Source organism: Pinus tabuliformis, chromosome 7 (genome assembly GCF_031772625.1).
Source record: "Pinus tabuliformis cultivar Carrire ecotype Pingquan chromosome 7, CPIR1, whole genome shotgun sequence".
Classification (NCBI taxonomy): Eukaryota; Viridiplantae; Streptophyta; class Pinopsida; order Pinales; family Pinaceae; genus Pinus; species Pinus tabuliformis.
The window spans coordinates 1,622,986,526-1,622,999,466 of record NC_142293.1 but is presented as its reverse complement, the minus strand read 5'-3'; the positions used below and the strand labels follow the sequence as shown (position 1 = coordinate 1,622,999,466).

General features: G+C 41.6%; 1 pseudogene; it reads right to left on the bottom strand.

Moving 5' to 3' along the window:
* LOC149254449 (WD repeat-containing protein LWD1 pseudogene) overlaps window positions 1-11,523 on the bottom strand; it is a 40,108-nt pseudogene extending 28,585 nt beyond the window's left edge.
* Between the last annotated feature and the right edge of the window lie 1,418 nt (window positions 11,524-12,941).

The window sequence follows — 12,941 nt, the reverse complement described above, 5'->3', positions numbered from 1 at the left end:
TATTGCCAATAAGGTTCTAGTTGGGCACGTTCATTGGAGGAATTACACTGTAGAATGGCTACGACTCTGGACCGAGGAAATCTAGGGCTCCCTCCTTAAATATCTGCCCATTATCCATGTTCTAGCAAGGGGATGGTTTGCCCTTTGATTCCACTGGGAGGAATACACGGACTGGATCCTTTCCAGGTTTTGGCACCTGAAGTGATGGGATCCTTTCTAGGTTTTGGCACCTGAAGTGATGGGATCCTTTGTTTGATCTCGAGAGAGAACAGTTGGGGGCGGGTCTTATCTAGGTTCGGATCTTAGGTCTTCCTCTGCAATACTAGACACCCACTATGTTAGAGTCGGTCTTGTCAGTCCTCCGTCAGAGATCAAAACTCTTTCTGCATTTCATTTTTAGGAGTCTCGCTCCATTCACTCAGCTGCATTCCGCTAGGGGCATGCCATAATCTGACGGAAGGGTCTTGTCAGTCATTTCCCCTCATGCCTTATCCTGCTGGTTTAGGTCTATTTGTCAAATCATTTTAAAGGTCATTTACAGTTCTGTTCTAATCTCTTGGTTAGCAAAGAGTTATTAGGTCTAGGGTTTTCAAATTGTTGTTCTCAAAGTGCTTCAGTAATACTTGCAGGCCAGAGGAAGGTTCAATAATTCACTCAAATAATGTTTCTGAGCAAGAAAAGATGAATTTTGGCAAACTGAGAAAGGTTTTTGTCCACAATAGCCCAGGGAAGAAAAACCTCCTTCACTTTTTACACAGGTGTCATAGTTTTAGAGAAATGTCAAAAATACAATTGCCTCGGGAGAATTGATGCACCTCTAAAGTGACCTTGGGAAAATCAAGTTTTCTCCTAGATTGGTTAGCCAAATGACTTGCTTGATGAGTAAAATGATAACTAGACACAAAGAGATTTCCAATGAGCTATCATGAGCTCAATTTGGAGTTGAGGAACACCTTCAAAAGTTGACTGCAACAGCACTCTGCCTTGAGGCAGCCTCATTTGGCACATTTTTAACAGCCTTGGAAGATTTGATTTTTGATAAGGAAAATGAACTCCAAATTGAAAAATTCTAGTTGGGTTGGAAATTATACTCAAATACCTTTCCAACGAGCTATCCTGCGCCCAATTTGGACACCGGGAAGGCCTCCAAAAGTCTCCTGAAAAAAGTGCTACGCACAGGTTCTATGCGCCTCGCCTCAAGCCCAATCCACCGCGCCACTTCCCTATGTGTCGCGCACGTGGCGCGCGCTTTTTCTAGGGAGATCCAAATTGCAAAAAGTTTACATCATTGGATTTGGCATCAAAAATCATGACTGATGGTGCATGGCCAAGAAATTTGGGCAAGTTTTGAGTCCCCATACCTCTCCATCGGTCGTTTGGGTGGAAAATGTAATGCTGGCAAACGGTTGGCTCTTCGGCTTCAGTTCATTAATGATGATTAAACGACTCCCTATCTTCATCGATTTTCTTTCCCACTTCTAAGCTTATTTATTGTATTGAAAGTCATTTGTAAAGGGTTGGAATTTCTAGGAGTAGTGTGGAGGAAAAACCCAGCACTCTCATTGTACAGTTTTGGCAGAGATTTTAATGAAATGATGCAGCTCTGATTCCTGAGATTCCTGTGGTATGAGTTTAGCAATGTGTTTCTTCTCTGTTTCATATGTACTTTGTTATGTTTACATTTCATTCATGATCATTTCCAGTTGAATGTTTTTTTAGTGAGAAAGGTAGAATCCATTTTATTGCTCTGCCTTGGAAAAGCGTTCATGTTCTGTGTGTTTTCTTCTGTCTGAAAAGGATTCATCACATATGCCCTTTTCAACCCCCTCAACAAGCTTCCCACTCCATGTTATTTAAATCCGATTGCTAAGCTTCCTGCCTATCTTGCCTCATGAACTATTTTGTGTCTTTGATTTAATTTCCCAACTCATGCGATCCTGTGGTCCCATATAGCGCAGAAAATTCAGTCATTCAAAAAATTGCCTCTTTTTCCATATCTATTTACTAGCCTAAAATCAGTATTCAGTTTAAGTCATCTCAGAGATCCCTCTCTTGTTCTAGTAGGGCTAGCTACCAGATTGAGCGTGGTTTGTGGTTACCCTGAATTTTGCCTTCCTTCAGCCTAAGGCATATTTAGGCGCTAACACACTATCTTCAAGTGAATTTGGGACGCCCTGGGTACCTACCTAGATCACGATCAATCCTTTGAATCGACCGAGATCATGACCATGGCCCGAATACGAGTACACTTGGATACTAGGGCCTATTGAGCTATGGAAAAGGTATGAATTTGGCATTTATTTCCTTATCTTTTACTTTAATCATAACTCCTTTATATTCTAATATGGTAATATATCGAGGAATTATAGCGAAAACTAGAGATTTATTGATCATGGAAAATTAGTTAATTATTGTCTTTTTCCATGCAGGAAATAGAAGAAATGGAAAACTACCATTCTGGAGGAAAAGACAAAACAGAGTAACTGTTGTTCCTTCACCAGGAAGTCGTATCCAGACAAGCAGATCAAGATGGAGCGCGCAGTTAAGGATAAGAACGGAAAATACCACAGCATCAACGCAAAAAGACAAAGAGTTGACTGGAGTTAGAAGATTGAGCAGATCCCTCAAGATCTCTTGATCCTAAGGGATCGTTGTTTCAAAGTCTATCTGTTATTTCTTGTTTTATCCGCCTAGCCATTATAAAAGGGATAGCGCTTGTAAAGATTAAGGATTCATTATCATTATTCAGAACTCACTATTGTATTTCCACTTTGATCATCAACTCTTGTTGATTAAAACAGAGTATGATTGCCTGTAAACACTTTTGCATATGATTAATACATAAGTTGGTTGCTGTTCCATTCTCTTATACTGAAGTAGTCCGATGGTGCTTCACTAGCAGCTAAGGGCCCGACCCTGGAGGATCCACTTGCTATTTTGTACCATTACTTTACAATCGCAGTCGTGTGATGGTTTGGTTTGATTTTCATTTATTTGAATCGCATTGCTTTACTATTCCTTGTTTCAAGAGTTTATGAATTGTTTTATTGTATATGCTGTAACTGAATCGTGTTGTCGTTCCTTTTCATCATAATAAGATTATTACCCTTTGCAAACTATATTGTTATGTTGTTCATTTCAATTATAAAGCTTCGTTGTTCATTCTAGTAAACTGACTTTGTTGTTCATTACAAATCGTTGTTCATTTCTACTAAATAGCGTTGATGTTCATTTCTTTTCTGCAAGTATTTAGTTTTGCCTTTTAGCATTATTACAGTTCGCATATTTATTCCATTTCTATTAGCAGCATTGTTGATTTAATTCCTTGTCATTTCCAATCAATCACTTTAGTGTGGAGTGTAAGATCAACAACTGTAAAGGACATTGGCTATTACTGTTTGAGTTCTCAGATTGAGGATCTTCTTCATGATTGATTTCATTTACATCAATTGACAAAGGAAAGAGTTATTGCCACTGCATCCTTAACTGATAATTGTTGATTTCCTGAGTGAATGATTTAGTTTCAGAGCATTGAGTTTCTTTTTAATTGCAAGTAGGTTTTATTTCAAGCATCCATTTACTCTTGTATTTGAAGCACTGTACTGCAAATTGGAAAACATTACTCTTGGATTAAATTGCCACCACATACTGTGTACACTCTTGAAATAGAAAATCATACTTGGATTGATAATTAATGTAGGATAAATAGGAGTTAAAAAGACACCTTTTATACCTCAACATTTTGGTGCCATTGCCGGGGAGAGTGTAGCCATTTTTTCTTTCAGAGAGTAGTGTGCATCTGATGAGTGCCTGCTAGGAGAGAATTGGGTATTAAAAATGGAAGGTAAGAACCTGCGTACGGAGCATGTAACAGCCCTGCTCCCCCGCCCGCTTTCCAGCAGATTTGTTAATTTTTTGGGTAGAAATAAACATTTGAGTTGTGTGTATGACTAAGAAGAAAAAACTTGAAAATAATCCAAAATCGCTACCCAAACCTGACAAAGCTAAGGGACCAGTGACCCTTGGTCAATCAACCTTCATAGACGATATCATTAAGCAAGCTGAATCTCAGCCATCAGTGGGCCCTAGAAAAGTTGCTTCTAGACAACCTACTGGCTCCCTTCGGGCCACAGGTTCACCATCTGTAGCCTTTGTTGAGGTGCACAGCAAAACAGAAGAGACTGAGCAAGATTTTCAAGAAATTGAGAATTCTCGCCCAATTTCTTTTCAAGAAGGGAACTCTAGTAATCTCCACGAAGGAGGAGGAGAAACAGGGGAAATAGAAGAGCCAAAATCCCCTCTTGAAATAGTTCAAACACTCAGCAACCCAGATAAGGGGAGTGCTATCAAGATCATCCAAAACAAAGCAGAAGAACCTGAAGAGCCAAGATCCCCCCAGATAATAGTTCAGCAAGGAACACTTATTATCCCAGACCAAGGAATTGTTGTTGAGGTCATTCCTACTCCTTCTAGTCAGCCTAGGAATAGCTCCCTAGAAATCCCATAAGGACATTGTTGAGATTGCAACAAGATGATGGAGCTTAGTGAAAAGAGTCGCCTTCACTAAGTGGGCCCGCAGGCTATTTTTGGCGCAAGTCTATTTTTAGACTATGTCTATTTTTAGACATATGGATCATGTCTATGTTTATGGATGATTGATCAAGTTGGGAAAATAGATGGACTTCTATTTTTGATGAAAGTGTGAGTGATCACAGTGTGAGTGATCAAGTCTATTTTTAGACTGGCTGTCAAAAATAGAAAAGTCAAATATTATTATCTCACAATAATATTTGGACTATAAACTTAATCTTATTCTCTTGGAGCACTTCAGTTTGAGCTACGGAAGTGGCACATGCAGCTGTCAGAAGGAAATTCGTTTTTCTTATGAGTCAGTTGAGTTGTTGCATGCATGACTTCAGTTAGAACTCAAGTGAGTTGAGTTTAGTGGACTGGAGGTACAGTTGATGGAGTTGTGTTCAGTTTAAATTAGTTAAACTGGTTGTAGTTAGTCTAACTGCAGATAGACTAATGATGAGTTGTTAAACTAATTATTAACTCATAATACAACTAAATAATACATCAGTTAACTCAGTTGCATGTCAGTGCATGTTCAGTTCAACAGGGACAGGTGGTAGAGAATCAGATTGCTATCAATTGTGACTATAGTTGTGCACCAGATCTTGCACAATCAAGGGATTGAGTATGCCAATGAGTTTGCTCACGTATTTGGCCCGCATTTTAGCCTTTGCTCACGTCCACAAAGAGTGAGTGACTATTTTGCAGGTGAAAATCGAGTTTGGGAAGCAATTCTCATCAGTTCTTGAGCAGGTATTGAGCAGTGGAGGCAGGCAAGCAGTGGAAGAGATTTGGAGATCAAATCTGAGCTGTATTGTGTGTAACAGAGGTGGAGATACTTGTGAGAAGTATTATGTTGTGTAATGTTACATGACTCAATCATTAATATACAGATAGTGTGGGGTTTTTAGCGAGATGCTTTCCCCGTGATACATACTGTGTTAATGTGTGAATGCTCTTGATGTTTTATTGTTATTGATGCTGCTATATTCTTGATCAACGTAGAGGAGCTTATGTATTGTGTATGTTTTCCGCATTAGTACATGATCAGGATAATCTCCATTGAATATGTGTTAAATTATTCAAAATTTCTACATGGTATCAGAGCTAGATAATTGTAGAAAAAGTTTCTACATGGTATCGGAGCAGCTTGATTTGTAGAAGAGATTTTTACAGGATATCAAGCGAGGGTTGATCGGAAGCAGTTGAGTTGGTGCTGGTGGAATTCGAATTTTGCAACAGTGTTGTTGAAAATGTCTTTCAACGGATTGCAAATGTTATTCCAAAGCAAGAGCGACCTGGCGCTCAAGGATAAACTCAGAAACAATAAAGGTGAGAATGGATCTTCATCAAAGGTATCTGATGAAGAGAATTGTGCTTTGGCTGCCAAAGCAAAGAAAGGGAAGAGCAAGAAAGCTTCTCAGTCTGGTGTGAAAGGCAAGAAGCAGGATATGTCCAAAGTGAAGTGTTTTCACTGTCACCAGCATGGACACTATGCCACAAATTGTCCGCAGAAGAAGAAGAACAAGCAAGCTGCTGGATCTGCAGGGGGAGAGGCTTTAGCTTCTCAGTTTGAGCTTGATTTTTCATTGATCGCATGCTTGGTTTCAAGTGTGATGGGATCAGTGTGGTTCTTGGACAGTGGTGCGTCTTTTCACATGACGGGAGATAGAGATTTGTTCTCTGATCTGGAGGACAAAGATCTTGGAGTGCACATCGAGATGGGCGATGATGGTAGATACAGTGCGACCGGTATCGGTACCATTTCCTTTGAGAGGGAGTCTGGTAAACCCTTTGTATTGAAGGAAGTCATGCATGTTCCAGGATTGAAGAAGAATCTCATGTCAGTGGCGATGTTAGAAGACAAGGGGTATGATGTTGTTTTCAGCGAGGGAAAGGCCTTCCTGCGCAGCAAGACAACTGGTGAGACCCGGAAGATAGGGGTTCGAGTGAGGAACCTTTATCAGTTGCATGTAGATGGATGCGCAGCAATGGCAGGCAAGGCAGAAGGATTGGTGAGCCGGGATGATGGCGAGTTGTGGCACAGGAGATTGGGTCACCTTCACCATGGAGCCTTGAAGATACTGCAGCAGATCACTACAGGGCTTCCTAAAGGCACACTTGCGCAGTCAGATCAATGCAAGGGGTGTACTTTGGGGAAGTTTGTGAAAGCCACCTTTCATGAGAAGGATAGTCGCGCCACGGCGATCCTTGAGAGAATTCACACAGACGTGTGTGGACCTTTCTCAGTTGCTTCGACAGCAAAACACAGGTATTATGTGATTTTTGTTGATGATTTCTCTCGTAAGTGTTGGATCTTCTTCATGCAGAAGAAGAGCGAGACATATTCAAAGTTCTGTGAATTCAAAGCACTGGTCGAGAAGGAGTCGGGGAAGAAGGTGAAGGCTCTTAGGAGCGATAATGGTGGTGAATACATCTCGGACGAGTTCAAGGATTTCTGCAAGGCAGAAGGGATTCGTAGAGAGCTCATAGCTCCCCATAACCCACAGCAGAACGGGGTAGCTGAGCGGAAGAACAGAACGATTGTGGGTGCTGCACGGGCAATGTTGCATGATCAGGGCCTACCCCTTCACTTGTGGGCGGAAGCATGCAATACAGCAGTTTATGTGCAGAACCGTTGTCCTCATAGGATACTTGGCATGAGTACACCCGAGGAGGCTTATTCTGGTAAGAAGCCTGATCTTTCTCATTTGAGGATTTTTGGTGCTAACGTTTACATGCATGTGACGAAGGATGCCAGAAAGAAGTTGGAACCGACTGGAGAGGTTGGGATATTTGTGGGGTACACTGATACGCCCCACAACTATCGTGTGTATTTGCCAGATAGTGGTAAAACTGTTGTGCGACGGGATATAAAATTTCAGGAGGAGAAAGCCATGAAGTGTTCGCTTGAGAGGGAGCTACACTTGCATGCAGATGAGGAGCTATTAGTTCCTAAGGATGAGCTTCAGGACGTGGATCAGCCACAGGATGAGGTTCATGGAGTGGAAGAGACCACTCATGCAGCGCCAACCATCAGAGGGCGAAAGCGCTTGACAGAAGCTGAGCGACTGGTTCAAGATGCAGAGAAAGTTGTAGGACCACCTACAGCCCAACACAGGCAGAGACAGTCACCTGATCGGTACACTGGATACATGGCTCTTATGAGCAAGTGTGTTGTGACTGAGCCATCCTCTTTCGAGGAAGCTGTGGAGGATCCCGCATGGGTAGACGCCATGGTGGAAGAGTATGATTCTATTGTCAGAAACAGTGCATGGGAGATTGTTCCTAGACCGGAAGGGAAATCAGTGGTAGGTTCGAGATGGATCTACAAAGTTAAGCAGGCAGCTGACGGGAGTGTGGAGAAGTACAAGGCAAGATTTGTTGCCCGAGGCTTTTCACAGATTGAGGGGATCGATTATGAGGAGACCTTTGCACCTGTCGCAAGGTATTCTTCCATATGGACGATTCTTGCTCTCTCAGCGCAGATGGGATGGCACATTCATCAGATGGATGTGAAGACTGCGTTCCTCAACGGAGTCATTGAGGAGGAGGTGTACATTGAGCAACCCGAAGGCTTTGAAGTCTTCAGCAGCGAGTCGCATGTGTGCAGGCTCAAGAGAGCGTTGTATGGGTTGAAGCAAGCACCACGTGCTTGGTACACACGGATAGACAGCTATTTCACAGGACTTGGATTCTCCAAGAGCGAGGTGGATCCGAACCTATACCAGATTGTGGTGGAGGGTAAGTTGCTTATCATTGTACTGTATGTTGATGATTTGATTCTAACGGGTGATGAGTTGTTGATACTGTCATGCAAGAAGGATCTTGCTACAGAGTTTGAGATGAAGGATTTGGGCCTCCTTCACTATTTCCTAGGATTGGAAATATGGCAGCGCAGTGGTGGACTGTTTGTTTCTCAGGGCAAGTATGCTCGGGAGATACTGGAGAAGTTCAACATGCATGGCTGCAAGCCTGTTGATACTCCTCTTCCTGGAGGTTGGAGGAAGGAGGATGCCACTTCGGGAGAAGAAGTGGATGCCATTGTTTATCGACAGTTGGTGGGGTCGCTGATGTATTTGGTCAATACACGACCTGATATATGCTATGCAGTTAACCAGCTTTCACAAGCTATGGTTAAGCCTACCAAGCTCTTCTGGAAGGCGGGCAAGCATGTATTGCGCTACTTGAGAGGCACATCGGGATATGGTTTGTGGTACAGACAGGAGGATGAGGTGAAGCTATGTGGCTTCACGGATGCAGATTGGGCAGGGAGCCCAACAGACAGAAAGAGCACATCAGGAGGGGTCTTCAGTATCGGATCGACAGCAGTTTCTTGGTACAGCAGGAAGCAGAGATCTGTGGCACTCAGTTCAGCGGAGGCCGAGTATATGGCTGCATGCGAGGCTATATGGATGAGGAAGATCCTGGTTGGTTTGTTCGGTTCTCATTTGGATCCTACTGTGATTTACTGTGATAACCAGAGTTGCATTAAACTCTCGGCTAATCCTGTATTTCATGATAGATCTAAACATATTGACATCAGGTACCATCATATCAGAGATTGTGTGCAGCGGAGGATCATGTTACTTTCGTACATTCCAACGGAGGATCAGGATGCTGATATTCTGACGAAGGCTCTCACCAGGAGCAAATTCGAGTACCACCGAGGCAGGATAGGGGTTGCTGATAATCCATATCTTGTCGAGAGGGAGTGTTGAGATTGCAACAAGATGATGGAGCTTAGTGAAAAGAGTCGCCTTCACTGAGTGGGCCCGCAGGCTATTTTTGGCGCAAGTCTATTTTTAGACTATGTCTATTTTTAGACATATGGATCATGTCTATGTTTATGGATGATTGATCAAGTTGGGAAAATAGATGGACTTCTATTTTTGATGAAAGTGTGAGTGATCACAGTGTGAGTGATCAAGTCTATTTTTAGACTGGCTGTCAAAAATAGAAAAGTCAAATATTATTATCTCACAATAATATTTGGACTATAAACTTAATCTTATTCTCTTGGAGCACTTCAGTTTGAGCTACGGAAGTGGCACATGCAGCTGTCAGAAGGAAATTCGTTTTTCTTATGAGTCAGTTGAGTTGTTGCATGCATGACTTCAGTTAGAACTCAAGTGAGTTGAGTTTAGTGGACTGGAGGTACAGTTGATGGAGTTGTGTTCAGTTTAACTTAGTTAAACTGGTTGTAGTTAGTCTAACTGCAGATAGACTAATGATGAGTTGTTAAACTAATTATTAACTCATAATACAACTAAATAATACATCAGTTAACTCAGTTGCATGTCAGTGCATGTTCAGTTCAACAGGGACAGGTGGTAGAGAATCAGATTGCTATCAGTTGTGACTATAGTTGTGCACCAGATCTTGCACAATCAAGGGATTGAGTATGCCAATGAGTTTGCTCACGTATTTGGCCCGCATTTTAGCCTTTGCTCACGTCCACAAAGAGTGAGTGACTATTTTGCAGGTGAAAATCGAGTTTGGGAAGCAATTCTCATCAGTTCTTGAGCAGGTATTGAGCAGTGGAGGCAGGCAAGCAGTGGAAGAGATTTGGAGATCAGATCTGAGCTGTATTGTGTGTAACAGAGGTGGAGATACTTGTGAGAAGTATTATGCTGTGTAATGTTACATGACTCAATCATTAATATACAGATAGTGTGGGGTTTTTAGCGAGATGCTTTCCCCGTGATACATACTGTGTTAATGTGTGAATGCTCTTGATGTTTTATTGTTATTGATGCTGCTATATTCTTGATCAACGTAGAGGAGCTTATGTATTGTGTATGTTTTCCGCATTAGTACATGATCAGGATAATCTCCATTGAATATGTGTTAAATTATTCAAAATTTCTACAGACATTGGCACATATTTGATCAAATGGCCCAGAACCAGAAAACACCTCAAACCTCCACACTGCAATATCCCATTGTGGACACTGTAGTTAATGCACCTATGAAGGCCATTCCTCTCCAGCATATTCCTACATTCCATGGCCTAACATCGGAAGATCCAGATGCATTTCTATTTGAATTTGATGTATTATGCCGGGGGTATGACTATACCACCGATCCCCAAAAACTAAAACTATTTCCCTCCACATTAAAAGGAGCAGCTTTACGATGGTTTATGGGGTTAGGTGGAGGTGTTATAAATGATTGGGATCAAATGAAAGCTACTTTTCTAAAGAAATATCAGGATTATTGTAGGTCCAGAGAATTAAAGGATGAAATATTTCAAATGACAGCAAGACCTAATGAAACACTGGAGGAATATGTAGAACGCTTTCAATACAATCTTCAGAGATCTCCTTATGCATCTTTACCCTTGCCTGACAATGTGTTAAAAACTACATTAATTAAAGGGATGAAAGAACAATGGGTTGAAACATTAAACATTATGGGAAAAGGTGACATATATCAGGAAAATTTTGTTGACATCATTGATTTGTGTATCAGGAGTTCGAGAGGCAGCACAAGACTAAAGCCAGCAGAACGTGACATGATCACAAGGGATAGCAAGGTCCCCGGTGGAGGTATAACCCGCGCAGAAATCAGAAATCTACTAGAAGATTTCAAAACTGATATTCTAGGGACTCTGACAACGCAGTTCGACATCATGCAAGCTAAACAAAAGCAAGCAGAAGCAGAGCAAAATTTGGCAATATTCTGCCCAAGTCTGTGCCATTTGCACGAAAGATCACTCCACAGAAAGTTGTCCCTCACTCCCGGGATTGAAAGCAATCTACAAAGAGGCAGAAGAAAAAACAAAATTGGTTTACCTACTAAATCAGCACCGCTAGTGGCAGCCACGACAAACAGGTATGCCCGTTGATCCATCCTCTTCTTTTTAGTCTCCTTAGTATAATGCTCAGTAATATAATGGAATGTGGTAGAATAAGCCACCTTTCCCCACCTGGTCACAACAGCCATTTCTCATATCGTCATGGCCAAATCAAACAAACCAAACCAATTGGCCGAACTTTCCTTAATGTCCACCATTTTGGCAAAATAATGCATATTCAACACAATGGTCACCCTCCACCTCGCAGAGTCAAACCTGGTAGTTGAACTGGCAAAGACCTATGAATCAACCAACTGGAACGATTCCTCTCCCTCAACCTACACTGCCAACACCTTATACATTGCAACAAAATCCCCAGACCAACTTAAGACCGCAACTCCTAGCCCAACCCAACCCGAACCCCAACAATAGACCGGTTCAATCTGTTCAAATAATCAAAGGACCAGAACTAGAAACCGAGTTAAGGGAGTGCAACGACCTTCAATTAAGATCTGGGTGTGTAATAGAATCAGAGGGAGACAAAAATGCTCAAGTTCAAAATTCGTTACCTTTATAACAAACACTACAAGAAGAGAATTTGGTTAGACAACAAACTCATGAACAAGAAACCACCTCTTCTCCACCATTCCCAGAACGACTAATCATACCTTGCCCAATAGAACATCCTAATTTTGATATTCTGGGAGAACTAAAAAATTTGTGAATAAAAATCCCTCTCCTCCAGGCTATCCAAGATATCCCAATTTACCCAAAAACCATCAAAGAATTATGTATAAAAAATCCAAAGAGGAGAATAACAACTAATCCAATTGTCCAAGTAGTCGGCACCCTATCTGACTTACTATCAGGAAGAGAAGCACCTGTAAAATATGAGGACCTAGGGAATCCTATAGTCACGGTGCAAATCAATGGATGCTCCTTCCCAAATGCCTTAGTTGATTTAGGAGCTGCAATCAATATTCTAACAACCACCACTTGTCAAAATCTTGGCATTACATCATTAGATCCAACCACAACCTTATTGGAGTTGGCTGACCAATCGGTAGTCAGACCAGAAGGCACACTACATGATGTAATGGTATCTGTAGACTCCTGGGAATACCCTGCAGACTTTCTGATCATTAATCCCAAAAACTGACTAGATGGACACCCTTTAATTCTAGGTAGACCTTGGCTAGCAACTACTGACGCTTACATTGGCTGTCGACAAGGTAGCATGACTATAGCAAGAGGGAGTAATGTCAAGAATTTAGCCTTATACCCTCCAGCCCAGCCAAGTTTAACAATAATCAAAACAAAAAAACAACATGTATCATACCTGACAGAAAACATTAGATCACCATTAACCATAGAAGATGCCCTCGAATTTAAAGACCAAACAAAGGACGACATCATTAACAGCTTCATTAACCAACTAGAATCCAAATACCATTTACAATGTCACATGCTTGAGGTAGCATTTGATAATGATGTAGAAGAAGATCCCCTGAAAGACACTCATGATCAATCAATACCTACCACCTCTGTTTACAATAGCAAAACTATA